Here is a 20,732-nt window from a genome sequence, read left to right on the forward strand (position 1 = left end):
GCACAGACCATAAAGCACCATATTCCAACAGTGAATTAATCTGAGTAACATCTTTAAGCCTGTGTGTTGGGAGATATTTTAGCAGTCATTTTCAAGCATTCCTCAGCTTTCTATTTTAAAGCTCCTCAGCAAAGCCTCCCATCTTACAGATGAGAGGGGTTATCAGTGGGGATGGGTTTAGTGCCATCCCCTGCTTTTGGTGCTCAATTGAAAGATTTGTTTGTGAAAAAATTTTTGGGGAATTTAAGGAGACCTCATCACAGAACTAGATATGTTTCTGAGGAGTCCAGAAGTAGCATCCATAAAACATTGCAGGACACAATTCTGCAAAGGTGGTTGAAGGGCCACCAAGCCCTTACAATGAGTAAGAAAAGAAACAAATCTGTTTTTATCCGTCTTCAAGCTCAGCAGATAACTGAACCATCAGAGTTAAGAAAAGTGGAACCTATCATTGAAAAAAAACTATTTCAATTGTTTCTCATGTTCGGGGGTTGGCATAAATTACACATAGATACTTGCCAATAAATACATATAACCTATCCTTGTGTCCCATATATTTTCATAATTAACTAGAATTCCTAATACAAGCATATAGTGCTAAAGAATGCATACAGCATACTTTAATCAAAGCCTGATGCTGGCTGATAATGATCCTTAATTTTATAAGCAGTCTTAAGATATTTAATAAAACCTCTTATTCTTTCCTCCATCAGTAACCATAGCTTAATGCAAAAATTATTAAATTTATTGTAGGACCATTCAGTAGATTTAGCACATTAGCCTCTTTTGCATGTAAACTCACCCCAGCAGAAGAAAAAATAGAATTTGACATTATTATCACACCATGCTTCTCCAACTCTCTCCAAAACTTTCTCCTTGTCTTTCACAAAAGTAACAGATTTTGTCATTTTTCTGCCTATCTTCTCTTTCCAGATCAGGTCTAGTCCTAGCACAAAACTTTATGATTTCCATTATAAAAGTTCACCTTTTATCCTTACTACTCATATTTTTTGCCTCACACAGTCTTTTGATGAATTACTGAACTTTAACTTCCTCACTTCTCTTTTTCTCCAGTCTCTTGTGATTAAACCTCTCCAAAGCCTTTTGAAATGTAAACAAGTTATAGAGTCAGAATGCCTTCTTTCCACTGCTGCAGGATTCCTTCCACCTACACTAGCAAACAGTGCAGCATGATATTTTTTAGCTGAACCTGTTGTGGCACAGCCAGTTTAAGGACATGATTTTGAAAAATCTCAATTCATAAACATGGTAGGTTTTGATTATATAGGAGACATGAACTAAGCTGGGTTTAATTTCTGTATATGATAAAAGATATTTAAAATATAGAAATTAAAGCCTCCTAAACAGATGGAATTTCCGCTTAGTGTCACTCATAGGGATGTAGGTGTCTGCATGTATGTGTAGAAGTGCATCACATTGTGATCAGCCATGGTTCCTCCTGCAATATGAGAATTTTTTGCAGGGAAATGTATGCCCTCAGACTGACCATCAGTCTCTAACCAATGTCATAATTTACTGCTGCTTCTCTGGTAGAAGAAAGAAAAGTTGCTCTTGGCATTTGTTATTAATTCTTGTTTTATGGAGATCCAGTATCCAAAAATGCAAAGACTTTTCTTCCTCTTCTTTTGATTACAGGGTAAACTCTATTACATCCATATTTGCATCTTCTCTCCCATCCCATATCAAATGTTACAGCTCAAATACATCTCTGACAGAGATCTGGTCTCCCAGTCTTCTAAAGTGAATTATTAGTCAACTATTTTTTTGGAATTCTTTTGGAGGGAGGGGCTTTTTGTTATTTGACATCTGGCAGTCATTTAAAGCCCAAGCAACTCCTCTTTCAGAACACAACACATATCCAATTTGCTTTCAATATTTTCTTGGTCTAAATGCCACCCTATTGCTTTTCTTGGCAAAAAAAAAATAAAAATTCTGTTGGGTGGAGCTAGATTTCCACTGCTAGATTTTCACTTTACTTCATACTATAACAGATCCTTTAGAACTACCTAATGTGCAAAATCTGTTGTTTATACAGATCTGCAGCTGGCTTTGTCCCAGTTGCTCGAGAGTGATATCTAAACATAAAATAATCTCTGTATAAACTGTGGGTTAGTAAAATATGTAAGCACTCTGTGTTTGTTCAGCCCAGGTCACTTGCTGAAAATGAAGGTTGTGCCTGGGTGATAACCATCAGATGCTGGTTCAGAAGGGAATCCAAGTTTTTCCAAAGTTTTGTAATGCTCAAGTCACAAGGACCTGAGATGGAGACAGGTTGGGTAGAATTTTTAAGCAAGCCATCAACACTTGCAAAAACTTCCCCACAGTAACTGCACTTCCTTGAATTCTGTGAAGTAAAGTAAACAACATTTAAAGACATAGCTAATTATGAGATTGCACCCTTGGAGTCATTAGAGCTGCAATCAGGAACAATGCCCCTTTTCTGCTCACACAGAGCAATGATCCTGCTCTAATGATCCTGCCCTAATGATTAACTGCTGCTGAAGGGTAGCAAAAGGTAAGGGTAGAGCAGTTTTCAGGCAATGAAATGCGTGTGACTCTTGAACAACACAGCTTATCACATTAAGGGTCCTCTCTGCAAAAAGGAAGTCAAACTGTAGTTATTTTAGTTTTGATGCAAGGTAATCTCACCTATCAGCTATAAAATCCCACTCTGACATTGTGTTTGGGGTTTGAGGAGTTAATTTTAGGATAGAAGAAGCATATTATTTGCATCAAGGTCTAGAAAAGCATCTTTTTATATTAGAGGAGACTGCCATGAGAAAGCTAGGCAAAATATCACCTGAAAAAAAATTACAGACATAGTCTAGTTTTAATGTCTAGGATAACCATCTATATAGGAAAACCAACTAGAAAGGTCAGTAGGTCATTTTTGCAAAATTATTATTTTAGGGTTTTCAATGTTTTTAATCAGATATAATGCAACGTATCACCCCTAATTCAGCTATGTAGATTATCACTCAGCACAGCTCACTGATCAAAAATAGCACGTACAGCTTGGCAAAATTAATTTCTTTTCTGATCCCTTGCTTTAATCTTCTGAAAGCTCCAGAGACCAGAATCTCCTTTTATGGAGGTGCCACTGTCTAAAATACAGGGGCCCATTTCCTTAGGACACCCCATAAATGAACATGTCAGCACAGCAGCCTGCAGTGGCAGAACTCCATGTGCTGAGCTCTGATATAGAATTTGTCTTTTTTCCAACCCTGGGACCTTCTCCTCAAAGCCTTTCCCTTTGAAATCCCCTCCTGGTATGGAGTGTGTCCACTACAGCAATGAAAATATTTGGGTGGATCAAGTCATCAGCATGATCTTGGGAAGCTCAACATATTTCATTCATAGAATAAAACCCTGAGATTCCTGGTAATTTATCATTCTTCAAATAATCTTTCCTTTAGCCTAGTTGAATATTGAAAAGATCAGAGCAAAGATTTATGTCTAATAAAGATCTTCAACTTAGTTTGTATCAATCTTCTCTTCCAAGTCCCACCACTTCAATCCTCTTTGTGTCATTTCTGAACTCAAATTTTTGTACACTAAATCATTACAAAAATATTCTGTGTAATCATTTGGAATACAGGTGATTTACCCAAAACCTCAGACTGTGTTGGCTCAGTGGTGCCAAGGCCCAGGTGTGTGTTCAGGGTTTGTTCTCCCTGTGTGCCAGAGCTGGAAGCAGCAGAGGTTTGCTCTCCACAGCAGGAGTGGCTCAGGTAAATCCTCCTCTACTAAGTTTTGTGGCAAGCAATGCATTGCTTGTCTATCTACAGCAATCATTATTAGTATTTGTTGCCTTCACCATTGAAACTTGTTTCCCATACTCTTTTTTTAACTTTCCACAGAATGACATCTCACCGGGTGCAATGGCTTCCTTCCAACAGCTCATCTGCATCCATATTTGCAAACCTTTGGGACAAGGTATTGAGCTCTCTGCTATGTCCTCATTGCCTGCTGGAGTGATTTGCTCTTGAGGGAGCAGGAAGCTGAGGCTGACCCAAATTTTGTTTCCATTTCAGGAAATGGTTAGGTTCAGAGTCAAGGAACCAGTCAGGTTCAGAGTCAAGGTTACTTGAGTGACAATAACTTAAATTTTTACTGTGTCATAAGCTTAACTATTTTTGAGGGGTTTTTCCTAAAAGGTTCTCAAGTTTGCTTTTATAGGATCTGAAATACTACAGCATTTCTCTAAGGGTTAATACAGGGGGTAGAAAAGGTTGAGGCAATCAATAAATTGTCTCAAAAGAAAAAAAGGAGGGGAAGAATATGTCTCTTTTAGCCTAGGGAATTTTGGGATCAGATAGATTTTTTCTTAGTGAATAAGAGAGTCAAGATTACAGTTGAGTTCCCTCTTTGGGAATTTCTAATATTCTCAGGTGGCTGTAGTTAATACTGTGGTTTTAGTTCATCTCTTCAGCCAGCAGTTGGAACCGTTTCAAACAACAAAAATACACAACTCTCAAACAAAAATACAAGATTGACCATGATAATCAAGACACAGCAAATATAATTAGAGTTTAGTGCTTGGATCAGAGAGAGAGCAGCATCCTGACATGGCAAACGTGCCTGTTGGGACAGCTGCTGCACCTGACACAGCCTATCCTTTGCCAGCTCCTGTCTGCCTCCTCTCCCCAAGCCCCCAATCCCTCTTGCTGCCCTTGGAACTGTGATCTGAGCCTGTTGAGAGGGGGCCAGGCCATCTGCACCAGGTCTGCAGGCTGCCTCTGCACAAGTGCTCAGCCCTCACAATGGAGCCCTGATTTTCCAGAGGCCCTGGCACCCATTCAGCCATCTCACTGCAGCATCCCAACATTTTCAGAAGTGCTTGGCCATGAGCAGTTCCTGTTGACATGAAGCATGTCTGTGTGCTTATCTACAGCTGTCACCTCTTCTGCAGGTCCTTCAAGCACCTCCTTTGCTGGTGGCTGTGTCAGCACAATGACCTGTCCCACTGTCAGGCACAGCTCCAGGATCTGAGGTCCCACAGAGGGGACAAATCCCAGTTCAGCAGCTGGTGGGGTCTGCTCTGCCTCCCTGGGGTCCTGCCAGCAAATGTGGCACAGCCCCAGCTGCAGAGCAGTCACAGGGACCCCCACAGAGCCCTGGTGCTGTGGATGGAAGGTCCCAGGACTCTCCTCCCAGTGCTGCCAAAGGAGTGAGCCAGATCTCAGGACAGGAGAGGGAAAGAATGTGATGCAGAATTCTCATGTGTGAATCACAGGCTCAGCATTCCACGTGTCCAAGTGGGTCTGTAAACAGCAGAGACAGGAGCAGTAAACACTGACTCCTCTAACTGGTTGCACCTTTGCTCTTTGTAGGAAGACATGATTGTCTTCCTACAACATTTTGAAAATGGCTGTTAACCCTGAGGTGAGGTTCACAACCAATTGTTCACATTTATCCCCTCTTTCCAACACTCCACACAGATTTTCTTCAAGCTTGTGCCATGAATGTAGCACACAGGACTTTGTCCCCAGATTTCTGAACATTGCTCAGATACACGCAGCTTCTCCAGAAAGTAATCTGGGTGGAAATATTCCTGTTTTGTAAACATTGTCCCTGTATCTGTTAGGGCTGAGATTGCCACCTACCTAAACAGAAGCACAAGGAAGTAAAGCCAAATTCCCTACTCCTCACAGGTGGAATGGGCATAGGCCTCTATATTATTGTTTAGAGGAAATATTTTCCTTACAAATATGTCTCTCAATGTTCCCTTCAAACTGCAATTAGCATTGGTTGATACTTCATGTATAATGATGATTTGCCTTCCTGCCTTTTCACCATGCACTGTGTTTGGAAAAAGCCAGTCTAACTGTCAGGAAAGAGAGAGAATGCATGGATCCACTCTGGAAAGAGCACCAGGGAAGGGGATATGCAGGTAAATCAACTGAGACATCCCACTGCAATAACTGAGCCAGGCTGCAGGACACAAAGTCTGCTGAGGACCAGAAACAATAAACTACAAGACATAAACAACAACAGAACACCAAGTCAGCTGAAAAAATCTAAACCAGTTTTGTCCTCTAAAAAGCTGTTTACTTGCCTTCATCTTTGCACTTTCAAAGGTTATCCTTTTGTACAACAAGTAAAAGAAATCTTTTTAAAAGATTAATCTGACAGAGTCATTTTTAACTTTCACAACATCCCATGCTGTTATGACAAACAGTGCACAGTTCATAAGAAAGGAATGCTTCTATCAAAGTATTCCACACAAAGAATACAGAGCCCAGCATGGAATAACTAATGGCCCAAACTACAGGAATAGTGGGTTTTTTTTAAAGTTCTTCAACCCCAGATGCATTCAGGTTTATCAAGCTGTGATACAAATCTTTTCTATGCATACAGTGTCTCTCTGTCTGACTCAATACTTGATTTTTTCTAAGCATATCACATAGCAACACAGAGGTGGGGTTTTTAAGGGCTCCCCATTCAGCACCATCAAAATCTGGCTTCAGAAAAGCCTTTATTTGTAGCATGTATCTGCTGATGATGGTTCAAATGGGCTCCTAAGGAAAGGGTGCAGATTGAAAAGCAATTATAGGGGATGGTACTTTCAGGATGGTCTGTGTGCAAATAGCCACTGGTTTGAAGGAATTTTGAGGGGCAAGTATCTTCCAGGGTAGATTATAAAGGATAAGAAGAGGCAGGAGCCTGAGGATCAGGAGGAGGGTCTTCATGCAAGGAATTGCTGGGTCAGGTCATGCAGGTCCCTAATATCTGAGGCTGTCCTGCCAAAATCAGCTCTACAAATTCATTTCAGTATGAACATAATGTAATTTTGTCATGTAAAGTTTAAAATTTGAAAACTACTCCTTGATTTTTGGCCTAAGCTTGTTTTCAGAACACATAGAAGTAGATCAAATTCTAGAGCTCCACATTGGCTCTGGTGCCATATCACTTCCCAATGTGCTCAGCTGTTTGGCTAAAGAAAAAGGAAGCAATGATCACCGCTACTAAATATTCACTAAGCATGCAGATGCTCTTCCTTGAAATATCTTGATTCTTTTTCTCATGACATGCTCACTATCTCTGCAGTTCTGAAGTTTTATCCAAATCCCACTGAGATCACTCAATTCTATTTCATCTCAGGGCCTATTTCTACTGACTAGCAGCACTTCAGTAGAAAAAAATTAGAGATTCACAGCACTAGAACATGTCAAATGAAATTCTGTATTTTAGCTGTTCAATCATAGTATCTCTTCAGCATTAAAAAGAGCAAAAGGAGTAATAAAATTTTGTTAAAACTAATATAAGAGGAAGGGGATTTAAAGAAAATGGGTTTAGTTATTGGTTATGAACACATACAAGACCAATATTTTGCTTCCTTACTTGTTTTTATAACTAGTTCCACAAAAACAGAATCAGGAAATGAAGTTATGGATTCCGAAAGTGGCAAATAGACTCAAGCTGCAGATAATTTCTTCCCCGCATTACTTTTCTTCACTTCCCCTCTCCCAGACAGCCAATTTTTTTACACTGAAAATCCTTCCAAAACAGGTCAAAGAGATCACACACTACTGCACCATGACTTACAAAAAGAAGGAAACGTTCATTGCTTTGTTAACATGTTATTGCCAGAAATACATTTCCACTGCAGCATTAAATCAAGATTTATCAGAATTTTTTTCTTATTGTCCTGATGCTCAGGTAGAGAGTGGTTTAGCTGGCCAATAAATAACTCCTTTTAATGAAAGCTGCAGTGGTGCCCTACCAACATGTCACAGACCCGAGCAACATTGCACTACCAGAAAGTATTCCAGAAGTTTTTTAAGTGTTTTAGGCCACAAGAAATCTAACTGTGCAAAAGTAAACCCTTGCCTGTGGTTTTAAGGACATTTCAGAAAAAATGAGCAAACGCAAGGCTGACTGATGACTGCTGGGAACTGACACAGTCTGAGGAGTTCAGGGGATGTTTGGGTGCAAGGATGGGCTGAGGAGGGGCACAGGACAGTCAGAAACTACTTGAGACCACAGGAGGTTACAGGCTCTTTGCTCATGTTCCAGACAAAGCCACAGAGTGATTTTCAGCTAGAAACTCTTCCCCCCAAATCTGTCTACCAGCGTTTGTAGTTGCCCTTCCCCAGATTCAATGCACCCTCTATTCTTTCCACTACAAGAAATAAATGAAATTTACCCCTGTGCCAGCACGTGAAAGGATGTGCATTTTTTTTCACAAGTAGCAAAGCCTCGGGAAGGAAGGCTGGATATTCAGGATCCAGGAAGCAATCCAGAAGGAGGACATCTCCTAAGGCTAATGCAATTATGGTTCCATTTTGGCTGGCTGTGCAAGGAGAAGGGATCATCTAACTCCCAGGAATAGTAGGCAAAGGTTACAGTCCCAACTCTGTACAACACTGGGGCAAGCCAGACACTGATTTTTTAGTCAGTGAATTTGTGTAGGAATAGTTGGAAAAGAGGAGTAGTCCTGACTCTGATGAATCTGCAATCAGGGTGAGGGCTGGGAGCTCAAACACAGAGTGTCAGGCTCTGGCACAGAGAGCAGCTGCATGGGGACACATCTCTGCATTTGTGCAGAGCAGCTTGCTGAATCAAAGCTGAGCTAGTTTATTTCATGGATTATACATGTATTTAATTAAATTTCTAGATAAATATTTGTAGCAATAAGTTTTTGAAGTACTGCAAAGTTACATTGTATTAAACATTTATTGCGATCTTATGAAATATTCCTTGTGTTAAATATTTACTGTTATTTTCAAGATATTGGAATTGAGCTTATTATAAACATGGCACAAATGCAAAGCCATCTTTCTCAGAGCAATATACTTCCTGAGTTGCTTTAAGACTTATTTCCTGATGGATATTTGCCATTAATGTGCTATGACTTTTTCCTTTATGAAAAAAGGCCCTAACTCAAGCTAAGAGAAAGTTGTAATTTAAAAGACAGTTTCCACAGTGCTCAGCATTCTCACTATAATAACAGTTTGTCCTTTTCCTTACTGCAGCGACTGTATTAAATATTTATATTGATGTTTATTTTGTAAACAAAGAAACTGAATTAGGCTAACATAGGAAGAGCTCATGATGTGGCTTAATATCTGAATTTGTTTTATGACTATTTGTGGTGGCCTTTTATGCAATTGATTCAAAGGATGGTGTTAAATAATAAGTAACATTCTTTAAACCATATGAAAGTATTTTTACTTGCTGAAGATCAATTTAAAAAAAAAATAAAAACTAGGATTACATTCTGTGGAGAACATCCAGCCTCTAATATATATGCAGTAAAATAGTGAAATTACTAGTAAGTGTTTGGTTTTCTCCAAGACAGTATGATTGTCACAGTATCCTTTGGAATTTGACCTAAAAACCTCCACACATTAAGCCCAGAGAAAGCAAAAGACTTTGGTCTGACATTTTTTGTGATATTTTCCTCCTGATCAATAATTGAACAGCCCAGCCAACTTGAAGGTGCTATGTGTAGGACGACCACTCACATTTATTTGGTTCATTATGTTTCTGAGGTTATCTTGGGATTTCTAGAAAGTTTGTTTCCTATAAACTCTCCTGCTACTTGCAGCTGCACAAAATGAGTGTTCTGGCTGGGGAGCACCTGGGCTGTGTGCTGGAGGGAAGAGAATTCACCTGCCCACACTTATACCCTGGGATTTGTACACAGCAGCTTCTTTGGCATTTTAGGGTCTTACCTTGAAAGGGGTAACTGCTCTGCATCCCTTTGACATCAGTGTTAACAAAGCCACCACTTCACAGGGCCTTGGAAAATGTCTGGCCATTCTTAATCCATAGAGCACTTGGAAGGTGTCTTGCTGCCAGTTTCCTCAGTCATCCCTTCAGTGCAGGTCGAAAGGTTGGGGATTTTTTTCCTGATTATCTGAGGAATCTGACACTAAAAAGGCAAAGGAAATAAAAAATCAACCAAAAAATGCAATAAGGACAAACTGAGGAACTGAAGCATTTATTATTCTTCAGATAAGGTGGGTAAAGACTATCAATGCACCAACTGTTATCAGAGAAAAGGTGCTTGTGTTTTCCTGTCTAGTTAAAGCTGTCAGAGCTCAGGACATAATGCACATTCCTCAAGCTCAGTTATCAACACAGCTCAGATAGGCTTGTATATTTTTATGTCCCTACTTTAGCATCATAGTGGTCTGTTGTTGTACATTCTTTAGATTTTACACACATCTATTGGAAGTGTCAAACATTAAACTAATGTTCTTAGATCTGTGTTCCTTCTCATTTCAATCTGATGCTTAGTCAAGTTTCAAAACAACTGCAGTTACATGTTTCTCCAAAGCTGACTTGAAAGACAAAAATTAAACTTTAAAGATGTACCAAACCTGGGATGAAATCAATTACTCCAGAATTAGCATACACCACTTATCAAGGTCTGAAATAAAGACAGTCCTTGTGTACATTGTATGTTACCTGTATGCCTACAAAACTCCTACATAAATGCTTCCAAAAACCAGAACAAATTTTTTATTCAGTGAGCAGTAAGATGTGAAATGCTTCTTTTTGGAAAGTTAGAATAACATTTGCCTGAAAATCCTGCATATCTAGAGAAGCAGTCTCAAAGTTCTTACATGTCTCATAGCACAAATCCAAGTTATTTAAATCACTGAGTATTTCAGTGAACATTCTCAGAATCATTTTGTGTCATATTTATACACATTCAGCTATATGTGTAGTTTCTAATTAATTCATAATTAATTATCCCTTGTTGAAAAATGTTGTTTGAATTCCCGAAGTACTTGTTAATGGCAGTTAGTTCATCTTGCTCAGTGTTGTCTTTGATGCTATTTTGCTGAATTCCACTAAATGAAGGTCCTTTTTTATAGAAAACAATCACAAGGGCTTCATGCACCATCCAGTGAGAGAACACCATAATCTTCTAAATTAGAAATAATGGATTGGATTTTATGGTGCTTTATGTGTTTTTGATCCCAACTTATCTTTGGGAAGATCCAAAGTCCTGCTTCTACCTTCAAGCACTTTTTTTCCTAAAGAAATGCATGTTCTTTTAAAAAGAGCCTTTAGACTAAACCAGAAATCTGTCCACCAGGAATTAGCAGATATAACTTGCTCTATATAAAACATGAAGACAGAGGATATTCCTCAGCTGAATGAATGCTGAAATGAACAAGATCATAGGCATTGTGTAGGTGACAAACAGCACAATGGCAAGTTGCCAAATTTTTATTTGTACAGTGCTTTATAGACCATATTAAAATAAGAATCATTCCTTTCCATTGAAACAAGATTTTTTTAGCAAGCTGTAATCTTTAGTCATTCAAAAATAGCCACTGCTTCTGAAGCAAAGCCAGTTTTATTATGGAAAAAAGTGCCAGTTTAGTTATTGAATGTACCTCTAAGATTTTAATAATATCCTTTTGTTTAAAAAGGTACTCTTCCTGGTCCCATAGACTTCATTCACCTAGGAGTGAAATGAGCCTTATCATGTTGAATTAGTCAGTTGGTTTCAAGGTCTGATCAGGAGAAAAAAAAAAAAACCATTGTTGAAACTAACATTAACTGGACTATAAACAAGGAATTCTGAGCCTGCTCTAAGTTCAAGACACTCCAGGAATATTAGAAAAAAAAATTAAGCTTCAGCTTGAAACTGGTCTCTGTCCACTGAGCAAGAACTTCCAAGTAATTCCCTGGTGATTTAAAGTTCAACTACAGCCTCACTGACTAGCCTGGCATGTTAGCAGCAGTATCAGTGATTTGCTTTAGTTACACTTTTTTCTCATCATCTTCACATGAAACAGCCCAAGACCACCCAAAACCACTTCAACATATATTGTGCATGAATGTTAAAGCAATCCATAGGATAAATTGAAATATCAAATTGTGAGCCCAGTCTTTAAGCATGAATTCCATTGACTGACAAGTTTGGGGTTGTTTTAGTATTTTGTTATCCACGTAAAACCACAAAGTTCCCACATGTCCTCATTATTCACCTCCTGGAAAAAACCTACATAATTATTGAAATATAAATTTCATACATACATACATACTCCATCAAAATCTAATTAACAAGGTAAAAAACACATGATGTGTTGGTGAGGTTCTTACCTTGCAGAGCACACACTTCAGACCCTTTCCAGTCCCAGGGATACACACTTGGCCTACCAGAGAAACAAAGGCTGTAGCAGGAACTTGGATCTTTTCTACAATTGCTGCAGCAAATGTCACAGTTGAGATGGCCACAATCCATAGAGTACCACCACACAATTTCAGAAAGCTTCAACCCATAAAGAATAACATCCTATCACTTCAGAAAGCTGCAAGTAACTGCCCTTCTTGTTGTTTAGCCCAGCCTTTTATCCCCTCCTGTTGATGCACCACACCTGTGTGCCCCTCACTGTTGATGCACTGCACCTGTGTGCCCCTCACTGTTAATGCACCGCACCTGTGTGCCCCTCATGGTTCATGCATTGCACCTGTGTGCCCTCTGTTCCCTTTGGGGGTTGCTCAGTGCCCCTGGCACTCCATGGCTCGTTACCTTCAATGCTGCTCACCTGCTGCTCACAGCTGTAGCCCATTAGGGATGAGGCTCCTACAGACCCACTCCTAATTACCCAAACTGTGTACCTACATATAATTACAGAGAAACCTGTGAAAACAGTACAGAAAACATGGACACTGATGTATGGATGACTCCATTTGGAGTGGCAGAATCTGGGCACACTTGGGACCTAGAAAAAGATGTGTAAGCACCAAACATCACACTAACTTGTCTTTATGACAAGTCTAAGTCCTTGAACTTTTGACTACAAAAGTCTGAATTCATGGCTTTATACCATCAAATATTTAACTTTTAACTTTTATTGTTTCATCTTGATGCATGAAGAGACAGACCTTTTGGTCGTTCTGCTGTCTTGGATGCATTGGCACAATTATTAAGGTCAATTATGAATCTTCTATTGGTTAAGCCTTAAACAAGGATCTGTCTACCCTAAACAGAGAAGTTTCTCAATAGAGAGAGGAGGCAGCCCATTATCCAGATATAGGAAATAAAGTAGCATGTTAAATAAAATAAAAATGCAGCACATTGTCTTCAAACGGATTCCTGAAATATATTTAAAGATAAAAGGGGTCATACTTTGTCCTGCTGTATTCAGAACACATCAATGATGAATGGGAAGGCAGGATTTATGCAGATAAGTATTTTTACATATATTTGTTTTAAACTTTACATGCTTAATTCTTCTTCTGGCTCATTCTACAGTGAATTGCAGAAGGAAAAGTCAACCCTAGTGATAAATTGCATAAGATACAATGAAGAGTATTCACTCCAAAAATGCTAATAGTGAAACCACCATGTTCCAAACACTTCTGTAACTAAGCCTCAAGGAAACTCAAGCTCTTACTGAACAATGTTGTCATTCAACATCAGACTCGGCATCAGAAGCATTGGCAGTCAGGCAGTTCCTGCAGTGCTGATGTGCTGATAAAGTCATTCTTGCTTTTGGCTGGGCCAGGGCCCTAAAATAACATCACTGGCACTCATGACTGAAGGTAAAAGATAACACTGTACCTACTATATCACAATTTTCAACACAAGTCACTTTATGTACTCAAAGTTCAGCTTCCCCATAGAGAAGCCAACAGGCAGAGCACTGCTCTGGATTCACTTTTTCCTTCCCAGTAGGTCCCAAATAAGTATGAGACACTCCTCTTGTCTTTCTCCTTAATCATGAATTCTGTCTCTTTTTGCAAAAGCACAAGGAAACAATGCACTGCCAGGTAGCTTTGCCCAATCCTAACAATGCTTTAGGAATAAATTTGTTCATCCACTCCAGACAACATATACTACTGACAGTCTTACAATGGCTTGTGATATGAAAAACTTAATCACAAGAAACACAGCTAACAGTGAAATTACATTAGCTTGAACAATGTTTTACATAATCCTCAAATGCCTGATCTGACATATTAGGCTTGTTTAAATTCTAATTTTCAGAAAAATAGCAGATGTGGCCTTTTCCCCCAAACTAATTGCTGGTATCTCTTTTGAGATCCATCAAAATCCACCTTGCACATGTCAGTTTAGAACTGAGACACCAGTACTAGTGTGAAAACTATGGTGCTCCTTTTCTGAAAATAAGGCATATAAAAGAAAACGGCTTAAGAGAGCTAATTAATTCAGAAAAATAATGCATTCCAGTTGTCCTGGTATTTTTCCATAAAGTCCTCGATCTGATGGTGATGAGATACTAAGGACTGCTTATTCAGAATATCAGAGCTGACTAAGAAATATGATGCTGTCTAGAGTCTTTCCAGAAGCTGACTAGACAACCAATCTCTCAAAATACTTAGAAGAAAGATAACTGCTAAAATTTCCCAAGTTTTCTTTCTTAACTGAATAGTGTCTACAAAAAATATGTGTCATAATATCAGAAACAGAAAATAAAGGTGAAGAGTAAGATAAAGAATTTCCTAAAACTTTCTGTCAAGCTGGTTTACTCTGATTTTCCTGTAGTACTCAGTCTATGGTTCTGCATCTTGAAATATGGCACTTTTCAGACCACTAACTTAAAATGATAATTGTAGTTAAAATGCATTATCTCCATAAAATGATATTTCTCATGTTCTGCATACATTGTGTCCTGAAATAACCGGTAAACTAAAAAGAAAATTCTCAGCAATCTCTGCCCAGAAAAATGTTTTCTGTTAGCACAGCTCAGGAGAGATAACTGTGCACTTGACTGAGCATTTAATATCAGGAAAGTTTTTAAAGTTTTCTGTTGCAGAGAAGAGATTGCTCAGAAAGTTTCATCATTGCAAAGATGCATAACTACATGAATTACTTGCCAGCAAGAAGAAAGGGGGGAATGTTGGGTGAAATTGAATGGGATCGAGCAATGGAGGGGGAAAAGGAAGATGCTGGAAGATAAACAAGTGTTTAAAAAGTCTGCTTGCTGCACACAGAGCTTCAGAGCCAACCCCTGCAATACTGGCAGCAGCATAACAAAATCCTGCATGTGAACACGTGTGGAGGAAAGACTGCACCCTACACTGGAGCCCAGGCTCAGCCAGAGCTATCCACCTTGATTCCAAACTTTTTAACATTCAAAACAACTATTAAAGATCATCTTGGACATGTAAAAGAAACTGATATTTTATTCTCAGCTGAGTTTAGGGAGCTGTGTATAGCAATGGGTGGAGAAGACAGGGAGTATTTTCTGGCTGGCACAGGCTGGGGTTTTGGGGCTGCTGCAGGTGGTTCCTGGGCTGCTGCTGGGTGCAGAGCACACATCACACCTCCAAGGGCCCTTGATGCTGCCCAGGAGCCCTGTGAGCACCAGAAATAAAACACACCAAAGCAGGGGCTGGGAGATGAGCTGATGCTCCATATCTCAGGGCTGCTTTTAATAAGAGCAGACAAGGAGGCAGAAGAAGGGGGGCAGGCTGTGAAGGAAAAATCACACAGCTAATTGAGGAAAAGATTTTCTTTTAATGCTAAACAACCTTGAAGAAACACGATGCCAGTTTAGCTGATGATAACACTAAATGCTGGTTAAGGGGAGGGAAAATAGTTGTAAATACAAAGTGAGAGCAATGGAGTTCAGGGCAACTTGAGTAGATCAGGAGCACAGAATTTTAAGCAAGTGCAGTTCCAAGATAAAAGCAGCAATGCAATGAGACAAGAAAAGAAATTCAAAATTGTTGCAAACCACTGAGCATGAAAAGGCCCTTAGCCTGTTCATGAATAAGTCTTCTTCATGCCTTCCACATGGAGCTTGGTGGCAGAAAAACTTCATCTAGCAAAGCTGAACAAAAGATGCATGCAAAAACAGACTCAGGGGAGCAAGTCCAAGTCTATAAAAATGAGTGAAGATTCACTTGAAGTGCAATAAGGAATATCAGAGAGAACATAATTTCTCTTATGATAACAGTAGAAATAACAGGGCTGTTAAGAGGAAAGGTATGTGTTTGGGAGAAGTAAATAACAGAGTACATAAATGATAAGGGAGGTGGGAAAAGCTACTTATGTGTCCTAACCTATGTAAATGTTTCTATATAAGAACAAAACAGACCTTTAGTTCTCAAGTGACATTTCTGATAATTGCAAAAGACATGTTGAATTTGATGGATAAAAGTGAAATATAAGAATATAAATCTAATCATTTGTCCTGCTCCTTGAAATTTATCAGTGCATAAGTTGAAATACTGTACCTAACATAAATTAATGTGACACTAAAATATTACACATATTAATATTTTGCTATAATGGGTAAGCAAATCTACAGTTTCACTGAAATGGATTGTTTTCCATTAGCTTTATTTTTTCTTAGCAAATGAATAAAGGCAGTAGAAAACTGCAAGCTCAGACACTTTAAGACTTTATTAACCACACAATTACTTACGGTATTTGTGAAGAAACGAGAAGAGACATCCATAGAAAATGCCAAATAACCTTAAATTATTCCAACACTTACCTATATAGTCCATCTCTTTCCAACACCACATTTAGTTAGATTTATACCTGCAGTACAGTAATACCAAAAGCTTTTAATTTCATTGTGTTGCATAAAATTAGTTGCAGTGCTTTTCATCATCTCATATTATGAATGATGGAAGGGGACAGACCCAGTATTTAAAATGCTGACTGAATAAACCCCATGAATTATTACAGCCACATATTGCAGGCAGAAAAGAAAAGTAGGGCTAAGACCGAGAGACCTTATTCAGACTTAATTTTGGAGACTGTAATACAGCATGTCTTATTTGCAGCTGTACAAAAAAAAAGGCAAGATATATGTCTTCCAAACTTGGCATCTGACACACTGGTCAAATCCCTAGAGATGAGCAAAGGGGTTTTTTGGAATGAGATTATCAACATATTTAATGTCCTGAATCTGTATACATCATAAGAATAAACTTCAGCATTTCAGGGATTATTTAAAACATCTGGTTTCTCCTTTGGTTTGCAGAGTCCATGTTTGCCTTCCAGTTGTTGATCACAAGCACCAGAGCAGACGTGGGAGCTCCAAACCCCCTGCCCAGGGCAGTGCTGCCCTTGCTGGGCTGGCTGGGGGGAACATGGGGGGACAGAGCCAGTCTTTGCTAACCAAACATTGCAAGAGACATGAGAGACGGTGGGAGCTGGAGTGGAGGAGGGAAGTGCTCCAAAACAGCAATTTCTGTAAAATACATGGAGTTCCCACAGATTCTAAATGAACACATTTAACCATCTTTTTCCTATGGAATTTTAATTATTACACTTTTACAAGCTCTTGTGACTCATAAGCAGCATTACTACATATAGCCCGTATCATACTACTAAGTCAAGTTTTAGAATGTTCCACGTAAAATCATTAAAAATAAATGCAGCTGCTCTTTCTTGCTGCTTGATATAACTCATCAAGTATCCTTTTTGTGTGTGGGAACAAACTACTATCAGACATAGATTTCAGAATTACAAAATAAAGAATTTATATATACAAATATAAATGAATGTGTATATATATATATTCTGCCATAGACAGCAGAATATATATATATTCTTTTTCTCATCACTAGTGAGGGGGAAAAGAAAACCAGTAAGGTTTTGAATCAAAAATTTTTAGGTTTAGTTATAGTATTCATGCAGGATGTCATAGATTCTGTTCATTAGACACTGGGGAAGTGTTGGTGGATCCAAGCATCATTAGACTTAGCAATGATATTGTAGATAGTAACCCTTGAAAAATTATCATAATAGTAAAAGCAGAAATAAAACCAGAAGCCCCGTTTTCTTCATCCCAATCTACCAAAAAAACCACCAACCTGTCTCAAGAATGTGAATATATAATCTGTCAAGATACAAAAGATCATGTCCAAATTATTGGTTTTGATTAATTTCCTTCTGCAGCAAGAAATCTACAGCTTGTATACATTGACCAAGTCCCACAGGTCATTCATATTTACAATTCTTTTTTCTTAAGTAATGTCTCATGTGCCATCATGCACAAGTGATAAACGGCGCTTGTCAAACACCCAATTGCCAATTCACTTCTTGACTTTAAGGGTCACACTGCAAGCACCTGGAGTGAAATTCCCCAGAAAACTCTGCCAGCCCTCTATTCCATCTTCAGTTACATTGGTGTAATTCAGACAAGGAGAAATCTAAATCTGTTCTGAGCTGTATGAAAATGATACTACTGTGAAACACCCACGTGCACCGAGCTCTGTTTAACAATCCGTGCTCTATTTCAGGGATTCATGGTGGGAAAAGTAATAGGGAGGGTGTCATCAGTTCTGAAGGTAATTTAAAAGTTATATACATGCCATAGACAAAGACCTGGCAACAGTATAATGCAGATATTTATGCTGAATCTTTAAAAAACCAAAAAGGCCAAATCTAGCATAAGCTGCATGTAGCTGGAAGGTTGTCACTAACCTCATTATAAAGGCTGATACCTGCAAAGCCTGAACTTTCCTTGATAAAGGAAGCTATGGAGCTTAAATTGTGACCTTTTGGGGCGCTTTTCTTATAAAGGTCACTATTTTGTGACAACACTGCAAAATCGATTGGTTCACCTAGTCCTTTAAAATGCATTACAACTGATGTCACATGGGCCAGGGCAGGATACCTTTGTCAAATATTGTTAAAGTCCTACTGTTTTCTAGGTACCATAATTGATGAAGTGTGAAAGAACCAGCTCCCTCAATTCTGCCTGATTTCTCATTAAGTTATTTCTTTGGCTGATTGGCAACTGCCCAGTTCAGCAGTGGTTGTGTTATCATGCAAAGTCAAAACCTGCAGGCTGAGCTTGCCAAGAAAGGTTTGAATGAGGAGGTGGGAGAATGGGCAGAAAGGGCCTTTGTTCTACACCGAAATTAAATTAAACTAAAACATCCATGTCCCCTGAAAGTAAATCTTCTCCTCATGCCTTTCTCATAGAAACCTTCAATATTTGTGAAACACAGCTTGGAACACAAGCCTTGCGTGAGATGATTAGTTTTCTAAATTGAAAAACAATTTTTTTGTCTTTGTTTCTTCATTTTCTAATATTATTTCTAGCAGAAGTTCAACATGACAGATTGGGTATGTAAACTGAAAGGGAAGTACAGATTTTCTCCTGAAAAGATGTAAAACAAGTATTTCATGTAAAGAGTAACACTCATGGGGGCATAAATATCAGTTCTGTGAAGATGCACAGACAATATATTCAGGGAATTTGCTGTGTTACTAAGAAACCTCTTCATTAAAGGAACACATTTGTTTGGATTAGACTCTGCCAGTTGAACCCAGTCCTCTTCCTGAGAAATCCCCTTCATTTCCTGACATTTGTAAAGTACTATAAAATGCTAATTGGTCTCATCAGCAAACAATTAACATTCTGTTCAGTTTTATTCTCAATGTAAAAACTATAATAGGAAATAAAATGTCATACAGCAAAGGGATAGCTGAAGACTATAACAAGAGACAAGCATACCTTCTTTTAGAGGTTCATTTACCTGCATATGACCAGGTAAGCTGTCCTTGCAGATATCCACAGCCTTAGCAGCCAAAACCAATAAACATTCCTGCTTCTGACAAGTTGACTCTGGCCAGCAAAGTCTGCTGCTGAAAGAGAAAAAAATTATTATTCTAATAAAAAAATCTGTCTTTGATTAGTTTTCTTTAACCTCTGTGTTCCTATCATTTCTTGCTAACCCACAGAGAGGCCTCAGATGATCACCAGTTTGCTTCCTTGCCCCAAATTTTGCTTCCTCTTGCATTGATAAGTCAGGCCTATCCTTTCCTCTCTCCACCACCAAACCTTGGAAAGAGAAGCCTGTCTGCTCCACTGTGTTTTAGTACAAGATGCCTTTCATAGCTCTGCTCTGCTAAATACTGCAGAGTTCAAGCACAACATGGTATTTGAATTAAACTAACATGTAAAAACATTTCTGGATAAAAAATACTTTATTGCCACCAATTTAAAACCATAAACATACTTTGAATCCAATTCAATATATTTCTTATTTGTCCCTGATTCTCTCTTGTTATTATTATTAGAAGGCATAAATTTCCAGCAGGGCTTGTGCTTGACAAGGCTCCATTATTTGCACATGACAAGGTTTATCAAAAACAGTTGGATTTTTATGAGGAGTCTTTTATGTTTCCTTCATAAAATATAAATAAATGAAAAGGATTAGATGGAGGAAGCAGAGTATAATTCATCACCAATGTGAAGCAGAAGGAGCAGGCTGCAGATGGATGAACTGAAGAACAACATGGTGACTGGAAATCCTTCTCTCTCAGATGTTGGGGAGCAAAGAGCATAACAGAGGAACATTGACTTTTCTTGCCATTTCAAGGTGTCCTAAAAGTACAAAGTACAGACTCTTCCTGAAATGCAAACCCACACACAAAACAGTAGTACAAGCTGGTCACTTTTTTGGCTGATATTTTTTCATGGTTACAAAATAAAAGAACAGAAACTTAAAATTAAATTTGCTCCCTGTAGTTAAAAGAACAATTAAGAGGAAAAAAACCTTTTTAGGTGGCAGTGTCTTACTTTGTTCATCATTACCCTCATGTCAGTCAGAAATAAAATCAATTAAATTGCCTTGTATTCCCATATAAACTGGTGGTGAAGACAACAGCCCACATTTTTACCCAACCAAACCTAATAAGTCATCCTCCAATTCTAGAACAAGCCCATGGGCTCACTTCTGCCTACCACATATGCCATATGCCGCATGAAGAAACTCCAGAAGTGAGGTTGTTCTCTTAC

General features: G+C 38.7%; 1 long non-coding RNA gene across 1 annotated transcript in view; it reads right to left on the bottom strand.

Annotated features, from left to right (window-relative positions):
• Positions 1-19,577, bottom strand: part of LOC141730137 (uncharacterized) — a 43,143-nt gene extending 23,566 nt beyond the window's left edge. Inside the window, exons 1-4 of the long non-coding RNA XR_012581606.1 lie at positions 19,468-19,577; positions 16,464-16,510; positions 12,094-15,794; positions 9,702-9,901 (exon numbers count right to left, since the gene is read on the bottom strand). This is a non-coding gene — a long non-coding RNA (uncharacterized LOC141730137). The remainder of the gene's footprint in view (positions 1-9,701; positions 9,902-12,093; positions 15,795-16,463; positions 16,511-19,467) is intronic.
• Positions 19,578-20,732: the final 1,155 nt, after the last annotated feature.

Source organism: Zonotrichia albicollis, chromosome 9 (genome assembly GCF_047830755.1).
Source record: "Zonotrichia albicollis isolate bZonAlb1 chromosome 9, bZonAlb1.hap1, whole genome shotgun sequence".
NCBI lineage: Eukaryota > Metazoa > Chordata > Aves > Passeriformes > Passerellidae > Zonotrichia > Zonotrichia albicollis.